This window comes from Hylobates moloch, unplaced genomic scaffold, assembly GCF_009828535.3.
Source record: "Hylobates moloch isolate HMO894 unplaced genomic scaffold, HMol_V3 SCAFFOLD_9, whole genome shotgun sequence".
NCBI classification, from domain to species: Eukaryota; Metazoa; Chordata; class Mammalia; order Primates; family Hylobatidae; genus Hylobates; species Hylobates moloch.
Window position 1 is genome coordinate 50,928,618 of NW_026652284.1, and position 17,465 is coordinate 50,946,082.

The 17,465-nt window shown below is 43.0% G+C and overlaps 1 long non-coding RNA gene across 1 annotated transcript in view; it reads right to left on the reverse strand.

The window, feature by feature from the left end:
- Nucleotides 1-240: 240 nt before the first annotated feature.
- Nucleotides 241-17,465, reverse strand: part of LOC116812643 (uncharacterized) — a 149,052-nt gene continuing 131,827 nt past the window's right edge. Inside the window, exons 3-4 of the long non-coding RNA XR_004370744.1 lie at nucleotides 3,273-3,335; nucleotides 241-2,192 (exon numbers count right to left, since the gene is read on the reverse strand). This is a non-coding gene — a long non-coding RNA (uncharacterized LOC116812643). The remainder of the gene's footprint in view (nucleotides 2,193-3,272; nucleotides 3,336-17,465) is intronic.

A 17,465-nucleotide genomic window follows, 5' to 3' on the forward strand; every position in this document is an offset into this window, starting at 1 on the left:
GGCTGCCCAGGTTCTAAGGACTCCCCTCCATGCAGCCTGGCAACAAATCCTATTGGGCAAGCATTTCTGGCTCAGTGTGTTGCTTTTTTTCCATGTGGAGTTGTAGAAGAAAACCTGGGAAGGGATTAAGTCAAGCATTTGCTTCCCAGCTGAAGAAGAGGAACACAGACCTCAGAAAGACTGCAGAAGTTGAGAGCTCTGGAAGTGCGTCAATTTTTAAAACCATACACACACAGTTTAAAAAGAAAGTTTTTTTTAATAACAGTTAAAATATTAACAATGAGAAGCAGCAGTGCACACACAGGCATCGCTAGCTTTGTGGCTGAAACAGAGGAAGGTGGGTCATGGGCTGTTATGAAGAATGGAAAGAATTGCACAGGTCTGGAAAAGATCTGGAAATGACACTCCCATCCGTATTTTAGTGCCAAAGCAAGAGAACATCAAGAAATCACCAAATGCCATCCTGGGAGGTCAGAATCGGGGGAGACAGGGGACATCTCATAAATCAAAGGCTAGTCCTGGAGACAGGAAAACAGAGCCAGCAGCTCCTGGGCCTTGCAGCTCGCTGGTGGGTGCAGGACTGAGAAGAATGGGGGTACGGGTTTTGCTAGCATCCTGGTTTTTCAGAGAAGGAAACTGGGGCTGAGGAGCAGGTTTAGAGTCAGCACACAGGCGTTCGGACCCAGGGCTTGCTGCAGTATCTTCACTCAGCTTCTGCACAGAACAGCTCCAGGAAGCGGTGTCTACAGGTGCAGGTGAAGATGGAAGATGGACTAATTGAACTGAAGGAGGCTCTGAGCAAAACAGTCACCCCCTCCTCCACCCAGCCACTGCCTTTCCTCCCATCCAGCTCACACTCCTACAAAGTCAGTCCATGCTTGCTTTTCCTGGTGAGTTTCTTCTAAACGAATGTACTTGTCTCTTCTCTTTCTACATGAAAAATACTAAGGCAAAACCAGGCACCTTTGGCTTCTGCACGCAGCTCTGTAGCCATGGATGAGATTGAGCCACAGATTTTTTACAGCCTCCTTGAAGACAGACTGAGGAAGACACTGCCCCCCACCAACACAGCCCACCAGGGCTGGGTGTGTAGACCCCATCCACACTATTCCTGCAGGCTAGAGCGCTCAGCCTCTGAGCAACATGACCCCAGGCAGTCATGCAGCCATCTGTTCAGACCCAAGGCCAAACCCACACTCCTGTGAGGGCCACGGGATTCCCTTGGCAGAAGGAAACATTTTCTATTGTCAGTATTCACAGGGAGAGGCCTGTCTTGGGGTAGGTTGAAGTGGGGGAACATGCCCTCCGCTGTGGGCCTAAGTGCCAGGCCTGAGGTATCCTGGGATTGGGGAAGGCAGTGGCCTGAAGAGAGGCAGGGATTAGGGTCAATCCTGGGAGCCCTGGCTGCTCTCCGATGGCATGTTTGGGGTTCTTGGCCTGTCACTGTGCGTGAACCATGTTGGCTCCTATGAAACCTACAAACTTCCTTCTCAGGATAATGCCGTAAGTACACAAAACTAAATAGGATTAAAGAAAAATATTAAAATAGGCCTTATCCATCTACTCCCTGATTAAAAACTCACTTGAGAACTCAAGTGACAGATTTTGGCATAAACTGTAAATGGGGAGCAGCCACGGTGAGCTCTGGTTCTGCAGTTGCAGGCTGTGCTGGGCCACGCAGGCTGCTGCTGTGATGAAGGATACCTGGCCCCTGCAAAGCACACAGTGCAAACCTCCCAGGGCCTCTTGGTGCTGGCTGGAGCCACTTCCATTTTGTTTTATACTCAAATGTCCAAGGATTGGCTAAGAAGTTAATTAAAGTGTCATTTCTAAGTACAAAGACATTTCTGTAGAAGCATATGCTTTATAAATTGTATTGAGTAGATTCACTTATATAGGACATCAACACATTATTTTCTATTTTATACTACTTTTCTTATGAAGTACTCAAATCATAAATAAACCCGAGGATGTTCTCTTAGAGACAGATAAACATAGGGTACCGGGGACTCGGTTTTCATTTTGCTTTCCATCTTCGTAGTGACTTTTCAGTGGCTGAGCTCACTGCAAGCTTTTCACTGAGCCTGAGAGCCATGTGCACTCTGGGCCCTGGTGCTCCTCAGGAGCGATGTTTAGCAGGTTGCAGCATCAGCTCACCTGCTGCTGCGGAGCTCTGCGTCTCCAGCAGGCACCTGCACACACGGAGGTGTTGTCATTACCCTTAGTGCTATGCACACAGGCGAGTCTGGGCCTGTTGTGAGTCACCTCCGGTAATCACAGACCCAGACACATGGTGCGGTGGAGAAGCTGGGGAGACAAGCAGCACCCACACCCTGTGCCTCCTGACCTCCGTCAGGACCCCGTGTCCCCACCACTCCCCTCCCCACCCACCCTACCTGGGCCTGAGTCACAGCCCAGAGTCCGCATGCCAGGTCCCGCACCTACTCCTCTCACTCTGTGGACTTCCAGCCACTCTGCCAGCCACTCCCTCACACAGACATTCCAAGACAAGGGAAAGGGGCTGTGGGGAAGCCTCTGACCTAACATGAAAGGCCCCCCGTGGGTTCCAGCCACAGGGAAGGGAGGGCGTGGGGGATGCTGAGATTTCCTCCAATGACCTCTCTGCAGCAGCTCCTTCAAAGGAGCCCTTCTTTTCCACTTGAAGGCAATGCTTTTTCACTTTTTGTATTCAGGCTGGTTAACAGGCAGCTGTGATTGCTCTTAAGACTGAGGTCCTAGGAGAGTCTGGGAGCGAACTCACTTCCTAGTGACATTGAGGGAAGACACCCAGTCATCCTGAGCTCTCTACCTGGGCCATGTCTTACCCAGGCTGCTGGCCCACACTCTACCACACAATGTCTTATTTTCAGAGCACACTGAAGTTCAACTTCCTCCTCTCCATGACTCCCCACAGATTGTGACTTCTGCTCTATGGGGGAGTGCAGCATGAGGATTTCTGCTCTGCCTGTGAGTCTGAAAGGTTTCCACACCCAAGCAAGCCCTGGATAGGGTTCATTTCAGTTCCTGGTCAAAATATGGGGGCCGTTATACTCAACTACCCAGGACGAGGTGCTGGAAGAAAAATTCTCCAGATTGTAAAGTTTAATGTTGAAATATCAAGTAAGGCATTTCTTTTCTTTGCGATCATGCAACAGATCCAAAAGCAAGAGAGTAAACTTCTCATTTCTATGCAAATCAGTTCTCCAAGGGAAAGAAAAAGAATGACGAATGGAAGGACCCTAAGATCAGGGAAGCTGAGGGAGTTATTTTACCTCCTGCACTTGATCCATCTGCAAAATGTCACATGGCATCCACTTCCTCAGGAGAAGACAAACCTACAGAGAACACTGAAGTCTCACTTTCCTATGACTAATGTTTACGATGCAAGAACATTTGATCAAAGTAGGCCTACCCAAGAGCTAGAGTAGGCGCTTACCCATAGCTCCCAACATGGCCCTACGGAAATCACAGGTGGCTTCAGGTGAGCCCCAGACACCTGGAGCTCCTTATGAGTAGTGTGGCAGGTAAGCCTTTGATAAATCTCAGCTCTAAAACTTTGGCAAGAGCCACTTGGCTTTCCAACATTCTTTTGTGTGTCAAAGCTCCAGCCTGATGCTTCCAAAGGCGCATGCTCCGCAGGATTTGTGGCAATTCTCATGGCTGAGCACTTTGCAGCATTGGCAAGGAGGCGCTCTTCCCCTCCCAAATATGCAGGCCAGAGCATGTGAGTGACAGCTGCCTGGCCTGCCCTCCTTAGCCTGCCAGAGTGGGAAGCCTTGCTCAGGCAGCTCCCCATGGCTGGAAGGCCCTCCCTCCCTCCCTTCCAGTTCCTCTTCTACGCTGTTGAGGTGCATGGGCCTTTATTGCTTTTCTACAAATATAGGGAAACTGAGGCTATCGTCTGCTATGTCCCCAGCACTCATCTCTCACATCACACTGGAGGGCAGCATCTCAGCCTCTCCGAGATTACAGACTCTGGTCTCCCACTTGGGATGATGATGTTGATTCTAGAGGAGCAAATAAGTAATTTTCCGTCAGTACGTTAGGTAGTTAGAGTAGTATCAAGTGTTCAGCTATTCTTTGTATCATGCTTAATATTATTAGTGCAACATGTCTTAAAAGCATTTTCTCTGATACTGTTTGGGTTCCCTTCGACTCTTACCCCACTTTTATGCTGTTTTTCATAGAAAGGCTTAGTTAATTCTTATGTTTGGCCAGTTTAAATAATCTAACTTCCTTTTTATCAGATCCCCTTAAAAGCCATAGCAATATAACGAAATTTGTTGAAATATATCAACCACCCTGTGAAATGGACACTGCAGAGTTGTCACGGCCGCGCATGTGTCCCTGATGCGGGTGTGGGTATGTATATGTGATGATTTTGTTTGTTTTCATGGGGTGTTTTGTTTCCAGCTGAGGGGAGGGGCATGAAGGGGTAAACCATCAGGATTGTTTTCCAGCAGTCACTTGCTCTAGAATGGGAACCTGTTCCTGTGAAAGATTCCAAGATTCACCTCTTATTACCATAAATGGATTATATATTCTTTCTATAGACAGAACAATTAAAGCGAACTACAGGACTCACTGGAGTGGAGGAGATCTGGGAACCCCGCTTATAACATGGGAACTGAGCAAGCCAGCTTTTCACAGTGATTGATGCTGCAGGTTTAACAGTGCCAAGGAGGGCTGGGCCCAGTCTCCTCCTGAATTCATTAGCTGTGTTTGTTGTACACATGGACTACCTGTGTCTTTTTGGCAGGGGATCATAAAGCCACGTGACAGCACTTTTTCTGCCCAGCCGTTGCTTCTGCAGCCAAGGTCAGAGGGGATTCTGCCCGCAGCACAACTGCTGAAGTCCCAAACCTTCCTAACAGGCCAGCAGCCCAAAAAGAACCCACACTGAACACCCAGCGGCACCCATGCCACCACAGACCAGTGCATCCCACCCCACTGGGGAAATCCAATTTAGTAAATACAAGTAGCCCACCAAAAGAAAAAGTTCGGGAGAAAGCTATTTCTCTTTTTTAAAAAAAGAAAAGTGAGTACCTGTTTTGCTTAAATTTGACTGCAGGCCACACCTGCACAGATGAGCCTGCGCAGGCCTGCTGCAGAGCAGTGACAAGGTGGTACAGGCTGGAGGAGGGGCCGCCCCACCCCAGTGCACAGGGCTCGCCCCACACACACATGCAATCCTGGCTCGAGATTGCATTTGCAATGGGACTGACCAGGTCTGAGGCAAAGTCTCTGCTCCAGAGACAGGGCTCCCCTTTCTATCTTCTTCAGCAGATCATTATTGGAGTTCATTCACTTTGAACGCTATCTATTCATCACCCTACACTTCCTGCACACCGAGCACCTGGGGCATTTTTACTCCCAACACTCACGACCATCCTAATTCATAATTAAGTAGCAAATGTCTTATAAGGAAGCAGAACAGAAAGAAGTGGGTACTGAAAGAACTACTTTGTGTTAATTTCACTTGAATAATTAGACAACCTCCTAGCAAACCTTAAAGTAGTCCAGAGACTCAAAGATTTAATATATGGTGTATTCTTTTCCTATCTACATTCATTCATTGAGTAATTACTCAATAATCACTCTGTGCCAACACTCAATCAAAATTCTACATTTTTCTTTTTTGAGACAGGATCTCACTCTGTACTCCAGGCTGGAGTGCATCATAGCTTGATCACAGCTCACTGCAGCCTCAGCCTCCTGGGCTCAAGCCATCCTCCTGTCTCAGCCTCGCCAGTAGTAGAGACGACAGGTGCGTGCCAGCACACCCAGCTAATTTTTAAATTTTTTTGTAGAGATGATGTCTCATTATGTTGCTCAGGTGAGATATTTTTTGTATTGGTCTCATGATTAATTTTACCTGTGTTAAGTGGCTTAAATCTGAATTACACATTATCATGATGATAGATGGTAATAATTTTACATACATTACCAAATATATATACGTGATATTTTACAAGAACTTAGAGGAGTCAGTCCTTACACTCATGGAATTTGCAGTCTATGTTTAATGTAATTCTATGTTCACTGAATATAGAATCAATATATAACCCCCAATATGTACTATTGGTAATTGGGTCAATGATTTGTCTCATTATTGCATTATTGTCAATATATAATCCCCAAAAATCACTACTTTGTCCATATTTTGCTCCACTTTAGCATGTTCTAGTTCTCCGGTATCTGTGTGGTGGAAGCATAGCCTAACAGCAAGCTACTGCACATCTCGTTCCAGCTCTGAGCTTGTGGTGTCTCATTCGTATCATGAAACCAGCCATGGTGGGAGTATTTACACCACTGGAATCAGCAAATGCCACAGATCAGAGCTTTATTTATAGCTTCATGCATTGGTTAGACCTATGAAAGTGAAGAATAAAATGTTTATAATGCAGATTAAACCTAAAAGCGTGTTGTGTAGGTAGCTGTTACATTGTGAAATAGCACAGCAATTGAGAGAATATTCTTCCTCTGTTCAGAACCCATTATCCAATTCAGCAAATAAATAGGTCACATCACTGAAGAGCAAGTGATGTTCCAACACACATCTTCATTGTTTCCTTTTCACCTCACTTATTGGTATTATTATGAAAATATCAACCAACATTCATGTCGAAGTCACATCTGCACATCAGCTTCAACATTAGGTTGGCTACAGAAACAAGATTTCAGCAAAATCAACGAAGGCATTCTGTGAGGATAAAACAAAAATCAATAAATAAAATAAAATAAAATAAATTATACTCTTGTCTAAACAGTTACTGATCTTACATACCTCATCATTTTTGTTTAAGTAAGGATTTGTTTCTCTTAAAATTTTAGTGTAATTTTTAAAAATTATACATATATGTATAAATACACATGTACATACTGTACTCTTTCAGCAGAGAGAGCACAGGGATGTTCCAACACACTTAGCATCTGCTTCTTCCCAGGAGCTCAGACCGCAGGGTCAGCCCAGTGGAGCAGGGAAGGGTTCAAGGTTCCACTGCCAGCTCTAGCACAATCCCACAAGAGCATTGCCCAAGAAAGCCCAAAGTATGTCCCCAAAACAGAGACAAGGCTGCAGTGAGGGGTCTCATTGAGGACTCATTGAGTTGAAGCCATACCAGTTGAGGAAATATTCAAAAGCCAGAGGATCAACCTAATTGAAATCTTGAGCAAAGAAAGACTTCTCGGGGCACGCCTCTCGGGACCAATTAGGAATCTGAAGTTCTAGCTTGGGGGTTGTTTCTTTTTGCACCTGGGAAAGCACTTGGCCCTGGGAGGGCCCAGAATCACTTAGCACATGAATGAATGAATGATATGTGGAGCCTGCCCCCAGGGTTAGCATAGTTGCTTGAAGGCTTTAGGTTTGGAAGACACATTGTATGGAAATTTTCTTACGGCACCGAGTTTAAAAGCTCTGTGGCAACCCTTCCAATAGAAGTAGACAGACTCCAGCCTTTGTGCCCACTCAGCCCACCCGTGTTTGTGTAAACTGAGTTTTGCCAGAACATAGCAGGGCTGGTGCATTTACGTGTGTAAAGGGTTGTTTTTGCACTGCAACAGCAGCGTTGAGTAGTTCTGACAGAGAATGGATGGCCTACAGAGCCTAAATATTTACTATCTGGCCCTTTAGAGAAAAAGTTTGTGGATCCCTGCCTTGAAGGAATTAATACAACAGGCAGAAATCTTCTGACATTTCTCTCTTTCACATGGTTTCACAGGGACAAAGAGTGATTGAAAGATAATTCACCAGTCCAGCTAAGGTTTACTGAATGCCTACTGTATATGTCATTGAGAATAAATATCTCCCCTGCCTCCAGCCGCCCAGGAGCCCTGGTTGGAGAGACAGAGACATGGATGTCTACAATAAACAACACTCCACATCGGATCTGGGAGTAGGCATTAACTAGAAGGATCCACGCACTCCCAGGTGGTGGCCAGTGCAGGGTCTGCCCAGACAGGGGGTCTCAGGCTTCACGGGGCAGACAGCTACCCCTCAGGTCTCTGCTTCTTTGATGCCACTGGAGTCCTGCCATCTCAGAACAGAGGGGAGGGACCAACAATGACTCCCACGATCCTCTGCTGCAGGAAGAGGTCAGGCGCTAGCACAGACGACCTCATGCCTGCTTTCTCATTTTGACCAGTGATCCTCGTTCTTATCCCCTTCCCCCAGGCTGGGAGGAGTGAGTGCTTCCTGCACTGCAGGTTTCACCAGGTACTGTGACAAGCACGCCACCCAGTCCTTGCAGGAAGCTCTGCAGCAAGTCCTGCTGTTTTCTCTTGCTGCTGCGAGGAGAGTGGGCACAGAGCTGTAAGGCTAGACAACATCCCTGGGAACAGGTGGGGGTAGGGACTGAGTCTGTCTGGCTCCAAAGCCAAGCTATTGGGAATTCTGCTGGAGTCTGACGCCCAGGGTAGGAGGGAGTTTCCAGGAGTAGGAGTAGGGAGTGGCAGATGCAGTGAAATGTAGTGAAGTGGAAGAGAGCAGTCAACAGACCGGTGTGGAGCCATGCTGGCCTCACTGATGACCACAGGTGTGGGAGAGACCACTCATCTTCTGCCTACCCCACAATGCTGCCTTCAACCAGATGGTTTTGGACAGGAGGAGTTTATGGGCTGTTTGTCTTATTCTTTGTATCAAGGTCAGTCTTAATGGGAAAAGGCGTCATAAATGGGCAGCCAGCATGAATGAGGTCTGTATGTTCAGATAATAACTAAGAAAGGAATAGTCACTCAAAGTTATTCTAAGACCACCATTTGTAGGGCAACTGAGTGTCTGTGTGCTTATTTAGAACTCTCATTCCTTAATTAGGGAATCAAGTGGACAGGGTGCAAGACTCGACTCTATCACTTAGTGATTGCTCAACCTTGAACAAGTGTCACCTCCTCTTAGAAGCTCTGTTTCTTAATATACACAGTAGGGATAATGAGGCCTAATTCCCAGGCTGGTTGTGATCATAAAATGAGGTCATGCTTGTAAATTAACTCTGCATGGTGCTTGGTTATCAATAATGCTGTTGTTCCCATCATGGGTTATTAGGACTGATACGATTAGTATTACTGAGATTACTAAGGGTTTATTATACTAAGAAATCAAGATAGAAAGGTGGCTATGTCCCAGCAGTTGGCAGAGTAGTAGGCAGCAGGAGGGTGTCCTGGCGGCACAGTCTCTCCTGTGTTTCTGCTTTACTGATTCTCCCCTCTGGCCACACATGTTTCTGCCTGGCTACAGACCCTGCCACTGGGCCACCATCCACAGCTCCCCATCTAGAAGCCACCACATGGGATGGTGGCTGCATCCCCACCAACTACCTCTGCGTCCCCACCAACTACCCCACCAACTGCCTCTGCATCTCCACCTACTACCCCCCCTACACTCACCTCTCCTGTGCATCTATCTGCACAGATGTTCTTATGGGTAGCACTGGCTCAACAGCACACATTTGCTTAACCATGGAGCTGCAGGTGTGTGGATTTCCAGTAAGGTGCTAAGCTCCATGAGGGCACAGAGGGTAGATATGATGGCCCCTTCTGTGTAGCCATCTCAAACGGACAGATGAAGCCTGAACTCCAACAGAAAGCCTCAGGCAGTAAAGGGAGAGGGGTGACTTTCATTCCAGCCCAACCAGCTCCCTGCTCCATGAAGACCATCGCATCACTTTTCTTTCAGTTCACTAGCCTATACAATGTGAAAGACTAGACAACTGAGTACATTTGTGTTTCTTCCATTTATTTATCATGTATCAAAAGGGAAAGATAGTAATATTAATCACAAGAGTATTCACCAGAGTAAATTCCAAGGACTGCTTGAAGCTGCCCAGGGGAAGAGTGCTCTGTAATTAACACCTATGATGATACTACCTACAGATGAAGATAAATGCTTTGTGCACATCCTACATGCTCTTTTGTGGAACTTGCAAACACCACCTCCAAGAAAGGCAAATTGTGAATATTAGGATTTTTATTTTATATGCACATACTAAGCCCTTCCTGCAAGAGAATATGGATCATGTATTAGTCCATTTTCACTCTACTGATAAAGACATACCCAAGACTGGGTAATTTATAAAGAAAAAGAGGTTTAATGGACTCACAATTCCACATGGCTGAGGAAGCCTCACAATCATGGAGGAAGGTGAAAAGCATGTCTTGCATGGTGGCAGACAAGAGAGAATGAGAACCAAGTGAAAGGGGATTCCCCTTATAAAACCATCGGCTCTCATGAGACTTATTTACTACCATAAGAACATTACCAGGAAACCACTTCCATGATTCAACGATCTTCCATCAGGTTCCTCCCATAACACATGGGAATTAAGGGAGCTACAATTCAAGATAAGGTTTGGGTGGGGACACAGTCAAACCATATCAGATCAGTAAAGGTAAATGGATTACTCGCATCCAACCATCTGTAACTGGCAACACTGAATATGCATATTATATAAAAAACTTGAAGCCCAGATTATGTTAACTCATTTCAATTAATATCTTCAAAATATCAAGATACTGAATCTGGATTCCTACTGGCCATGAGACTTTGTTTAAGCCTTTATCTTCTCTAAGCCTTAATTTGTCTACATGAAAAATGGGTTAATATCTGTGCCATGGAAATTTTATGAGAAACAAATTTGGTTTTGTAAATGGGAGGCATTTAGCTTCTTCTCTACTCAGACATAGTTCACTATTAATTCGCATATATTTGTTTTGTGGTAATATATTTGAAAATGTTGAAATTCCAGTGGGTGCCTATGGAATACAGTCATCACATAGCAGTAACTGGACATAGATACACAAAAGCAGGCCAGAATTTTTATTTTCAAATATAAAATTCCTTCTGTGGTTTGAATCTGTGGATTTAGAGAACTTTTAAGATCTCTGTGAAATATTCCTCAAAATTGTTTGTGAGTGTAGCAGTTACTCTTTGTTGTCTCCATTTCAATTTCTTCTCAGAAGGCAGAGTGCATATTTAGTTTAAATGTCAACCACTATGGGTAAGCTTACCCTTTCCCCAAGTCTAGGTGTGAGTGGTGATTGGTCTAAGCCAGTGATAATGGTAATATTCACCTTGTCAATGGATTCTCTAGGTAAGTGATCCATTTCTGGGCAATATAATGTAAAAGGAGACTTTCTGGGGGGCTTCTAAGAAATGTTTTTGTACTCCTAAGAAGACCCTGGGACATATAGCCCATTTTTTGCCTTTGGACATCCTTGGTCTGGATGTGATACCTGAAAGGGCTGCAGACATCTTGTTCTCAGAGGTGAGAATGGGTTGACACAGAAGGCAGAGGGAGGGATGAACTAAACCTGGTTTTTAAGACACCCATGAGTGTTGAATCAACCAACCTGAAACCTGTCTTATTTCTGGACTTCTTTTTCTGAGATGCTAAATGTCTTTATTGTTAGAGTTTTCTCTTATTTGCAACTCAATAAATCTTTACTAATTTTTGTCTGTATGTCAAAGATGTAAAAAGCACTGGCCCAAGCTACTCTAAAAATGTATGTTGCATCTAGAAAAATTTCCTGTGACACAAAGTGCTATCATCACTTGCAGCCTGAAGGATTAAGTCAGCCTGATCTCTTACACGTAGAAAATGATATTATCCACAGGTTGGGGGGCACAGCAGCTGGTGATAGTGAACCAGGGACACGGGAGCATGCCAGGGAGCTGTGCATTCTTTCATATGTGATTGCTGAGAAGTATTCTAGGCAGAATGTGTTTCCATCCCCTTCCCTTATCTTTAACTTCATCTGAGTGTACTTCTCTACATTAATACAGCTCCCAATAAGGAATGGGAAGATGAGGTCAAGAAAACGATCCTGCTAGAAACACTTGCCCAGTGCAGATGTGCAGTAACTCCACCAGGATGACCTCCCCAAGTCAGAATCCATCAAGAAAAGAACACTGAGGTGCACCATCATGTTTAATGATGACGTCTGAGGACGGTGACTTCATGTGACTCATAAACTCAGTTAATTATGTTATTCTATTTCTGAAATATAGTGGAGAATTTGTCAGGAAAGCTCTAGTATCATACCAGAGGCTAGAGGTTCAAAAGTTCAGGCAAAATCAAAAAGATATTTTTCTTTAATAATAAAAAAGATCATGTCAAGATAGTTTCAAAAAACATCAAGAAACACGTCTTGATGTCAAGAAACATCTATTAATATAAAAGAACTTTGAGGAATATAAGGAACATAGTGATGCAGGATGGAAAAAAACATTTGCATGCTCCAGAGATGCAGGAGAAATTGAAGATGCTTCATCTACATAAAATATGACCCTTTGAGTCCTGCCAAGGTCAATGAGACCCAGAGCAATCGACTCCATATAAAATTGGATTTGTACGTTTTTCTTACTTGCACTAGTTCCTCCCTTCTTGTATATCTGCCACTTTTTTATTTCTCTACCATCCTGCAACTTCACCTCCTTAGCCCGTATTTTATAACTGTCCCAGAAGATAGATGCCACACATGTTGCAAAACAGATGAGAGACAGCATTGAAGTGGCAGTGACCCTTGTTTTCTGGACTAGCTTGTTTTCTGAATCCCAGTTCCTTTAGTTAAAATCTCATCTTTGTTTCTGCACGGCTTCGCGTTCAGTGGCGGCGGGATGGGGCAGATACACCTTAGTTCGAATCATGAGTCATTTAGTTACGAACGAGTCAAATGCTCCATCGCCACTCCGTACCTGCTTTTCCATATTTCCCCTTCCCTCAGAGTCTTTTGCAAGCTATCATCTTTCCACAGGTAATATGCTTGCACCCAAGAAAGTTCAATGGCAGGTTAGAGAATATATGGTTTTGACTAAAGTTTAAAATTTTATGTTCAGGGTTGAGAAAATAAAATCTGTCTTTTAGTGAATTAATAGACTTAAAGTTTTACTGGCAAATATTAAGATGGTTTAAGCTCCAAACCATCTCTTGAAACTATAATTATAATTGCTCCCTAGGTATGCAATTGAAAATACCGTACAACTTTCAGAAATGCTGATGCTTTTAAAAAAAAAAAAAAACAAACATCTTATGCTGTCATGGAAACACGAATAGAGTAATGAGATTTTTTAATCTTTTAATACAAAATAAAGCAGAGTTTCAAGTCAAAAACAAATGAGAAACAAATTTTCGTTTCTGATGACCAAAATTACAAAAGAAATGTCTGTAAAAAGATAAAACCACACATTAGGAAGAGAATGTTAAAGTTTAAATTTCATAAATATTCTCATCATATTCATATTTATTTACCTTCATTTAAAATTTTCTGAAAAACAAAGTATTTTTTCCCAAAAACTTTCCATGCTATGGTTTTTCTCTTTCTCTAGGGGTCACTTATTTACATTGTGGAAAAATCTTAGGAACATCTGTTCAAGGACTTTGGCTTTTAGAGAAGCATGAAATGGAGGAAGCAAAACTAATACACTTGTGCCTAAAACCTCTCCACTCATTTTAACTTCAGGTCACTGATTAGCAAAGAAAATAGCTGCATCTATTCATAGACTTCAACGAGAAATAGAATTATGTAAAATAATTGAGCCTAAATGAAAAAATATTTGTATTAAACAGTGAGCTTTTCTCCACCTCCATTGCACTCTTTATAAATCACTCCCAAGAAACATGGACTGGGTGTCCTATCGTTTTCCCATTTCCTTAGTTAGACAGCATATGACCTCCCTGAGAATAAATACCAAGAGACAGCTGTACAGTCTCAATTTAACTGTAGGCCAAGTAATTACAGTAATACCTTGGATTTTATATCTTCTAGTCTCCTGAGGACGCAAAGCCCATTCACATATATTACCACATCGACTCCCAAGGAGTACCCACGTCCATAACACATCCCACTGTAGTTGGAAAAGTGGCTTCCATATAAGATTAAGAAACTTGCAGAGCCTCAGAAATGAGACTGGGCTCCACTTAACTCACGTTTTCTTCTAGAACAATATCTGTGGATGTGACCCACTGACCTTACACAAGGGATCACCTGCATTTTTATGTCTCAAAATTGGAGAAGAAGGTGGCCTATGACTCTACCTAGTGGCTTTACACCAGAGGTCATTGGCAGGCTTCTTAGAACAGTTCCATTCTATTATTCCTTAGAGCATCCATCCCTGAGAACTATGGGTTTGTTTTTCTCAACAATTTTCAACAAATTTGAATATTAATTATAAATTCTGAGCTATTTATACACTCACGATTGTAATCAGCCACGTACTTCCTGTGCAGGAGGCCAATCCCCTGCTGTCAAATGCTTTGTAAACTGCTGGCAGAAGTGCTTCCTGAGAACGCTGGAGGTGCATGAGAAGGCGCCTCGGGCAGAGCGCAGTGGAGCCACTCACCGGGCAGCGGGGCAGCCGCACAGTCCGGGCACGTGCCCTAGGCTACATCCTTGTAGCTGCCATTGCGATTGAGAGATCAACACAACGCGTTAAGGGAGCTCATAAAACGAAGACTGATCCGCAATGGAAGGGTCAGGAAAGGCCCAAAGGAAGCAGCGTCCCATTTGCGACGTGGTGACTAAAGAGTCTGCTAGGAAAAGATCAGAAGGAGCTGTGAGATGGGAAAGCCTGTCTTCACATAGCAGCGCAAGGCGCCTAATCCGGAGCCCAGCTGTGCCTCCCTCAGGCACATGCAAACCGGCACCACCCACAGCCTCTCTTTAATTTGACGCTCCCAGCTCTTCCCTGGGAGGCCTCACCTCCCTCCCTTAATGGAATAGATTTTTCCTTTACACCAAAAAACAATCACCTCCTTGCCTCAAGAACACAGTGTTTACACAACCAGTGTAATTTCTTTTCATTGGTGACTTTTGGCCCTGGGGTTATATTTCTTATACGCACAATGTTTTGAATGTGACGTTTTAAACCTAACTTCGCCCTTTTCTTCCAAGGCTACATTAATACAGTAGGAGGCTTAACAGACAATCCAGGCAGAAATGTCTGCAAGTTCACTGCCAGTGCCACAAAAATGTGAATTGTTTTCCTCTGCATATGGGAATTTAATGTTATTGCAGGGTTTCACATTTTTATGAGCACTTAAAATGTTGGATCTGATTGGGATCTAGGCTCACATTTACTCATTTGAAATTATTGAAATGCCTATCTTTTAGCTAAAATAAAATGGTTACCAAATCAGAACTATGAAGAGCATGGGCATGAAGGAAGAGTACGTTTCTGGATATCTTAAGAAATAATCATGAAATTACCACAGAAAACTAAGTAATCGAAATAAACATATGTAAGTGGGCCCAAAATAACCTGGTTGTATAATATCAAGTAACACTAACGAGGTCACATGGTTCAACGGAAGGAAGGGCATCACTTTTTCTGCCACATTTATCCTATTACCTGGAAGAACAAGTGGTTTTAGAACCCGTAAAGCCCATCCCAGGTGCTTAGCCATAGAGCTTTTGTACCGACCAAGATGAGAGTAACTTTCTGATCCTGTGATATGCGCAGATACATGCATCTTGAAGTCTTGCAAAGAAACTATATTTTTCCCAGGAGGCCTCCTCATTTGGCGGTTCACAATGAAAGTGGTTACATGTGTGTTTCTCTAACTCTCCCTCTATACCCAACCTCTAGTGTCCACACAGGCCCAGGGCCCAAAGAAACTGAGCCCCTGTGTGTTGGGACATTACGTTATGATCTCTATGTGTTTTTAAAAGTTAGGTAACTTTATACTCAGATTCTCTATAGGATGAAAACATTAATAAATCAAAAAACCTGTTTAGAAAGAATAGAATTTTAATCTTTTTTGGCATCAAAAATACCTACAATTGTACTGATTAATAAATTATAGATGATGAAATTTTATACAAAGCAAATATTATTTTTATAAGCACCACCTTGTTTTAACTCTGGGATTTAAGGATTTTTTTTCTTTTGCTCCATCTACCTCTTGTCCTTCCATTAAGTATCTTGCCTATAACATGCTTCTTAATCTTCACATCAGAATTCCTCCAACAGAATCACCAAACCAAACCTCCAAATCATATTTGGATTTGTGATTCTCTCCAAATCGTAAATCCATTTTCATATTCAATCTTTTGTTTGATCTATATTGACATTTGCAAGATAAAATCAAGTCTAACTTGACCATACTTCCTAAACATTCAAGAAGAAAAAAGAAGTACTCCACCTAAAAAATGGAAACAGGTAACAATCTGTGTCTTCAGTCATCAACATCAGGGAGCCAAGATGCCAGGACTCAGTTGGGTGAGAAAATGGGAATGAACCTAGGATCAGTCTTGAGGCAGAAACTCCCATTCCTTCCAGGCTGAGGGTGAATCTGAAGAGGGAAGGAGGCTTGGTGGGTTTTTCTTCTAAGTGGAGACTTAAGACAGTGGAAAGGTTTTCTAAAAACTTTGAGGTATAAAGAACATGTGCGTCCAGCACCTCTGCCACTTTTAACGATTTTGATAAATAGTTTTTACAGATTTTATACCAGTTTGCCATGAAGCAGGTTAAATTACAAGATTAGATTAATCAGAATTTCAGAGATGCAGCTAAAAGCGCAGACAGTCAGCCAGCAAGAAAGAAAGCTAATTAACTTGTTTCTCATTTCTTCACTTTTGCTACTCACAGACCTGTAAAACATGTAGGTAGGAGGATCGGCATGGGAAAATATACTCTACTATTCTAAAAAGATCAAGAAATGCTTACTTTATAAAGTATACTAATATCTAAGATGTTAATTACTTTTCTCATTGTGCAGATGACAATGGTTAATAATTTGTATTACACAAAACTTTAGAAGACTAAGTAGATTCCAACATCCGTAAGTAGAAAATATGATGCATTTGAGAAGGCAAAGAGGCTATTGACTCAGAAAAAAACTAAATTATACAGAAATGTCCTATCCAGTGAATGTTATCCTAAGACGTAACATGTCAAATGGACAAAGACATGCAAAGCAACTGACAGTATTCAACCTAAGTCCAAAAATGGGAAGTCTCTCAGGAAGGTTTCCTGGCTTGAGTAAGTACATTAGTAATTTAATGGTCATAAGCAGCATTGTGAAACAAAGTTTAAGATAGACAAAAGCTTAATGATGACGATACTATACATTTGTATTAATTTTATACAATTTTAGTGCCGATCCCTCTTACAGGTTCCAACTAGCACAAACCCCAGGACTGCAACCACATAATGAAAAGTTGATGGTGTATCTTTTTTTAAACATTCCATATCCATCACATCTTGAATGGCACTGGCTTATGCAATTTTTTCTCCAATGTTGAGCTGTTTCATTATCTTTTTGTGTTCACAACTTAATATCTTGCATTAAAGAAAGGTTTTAAAAATAAAATATTATGAGATGTTAAGGTTGTGGGTTTTTTTGTGTTTGTTTTAAGGCAAAGTCTTATTCTGTCACCTAGGATGGAGTGCAGTGGCACGATTACAGCTCACTGCAGCCTCAACCTTCTGGGCTCAAGCAATCTTCTAGTCTCAGTCTACTAAGTACCTGGGA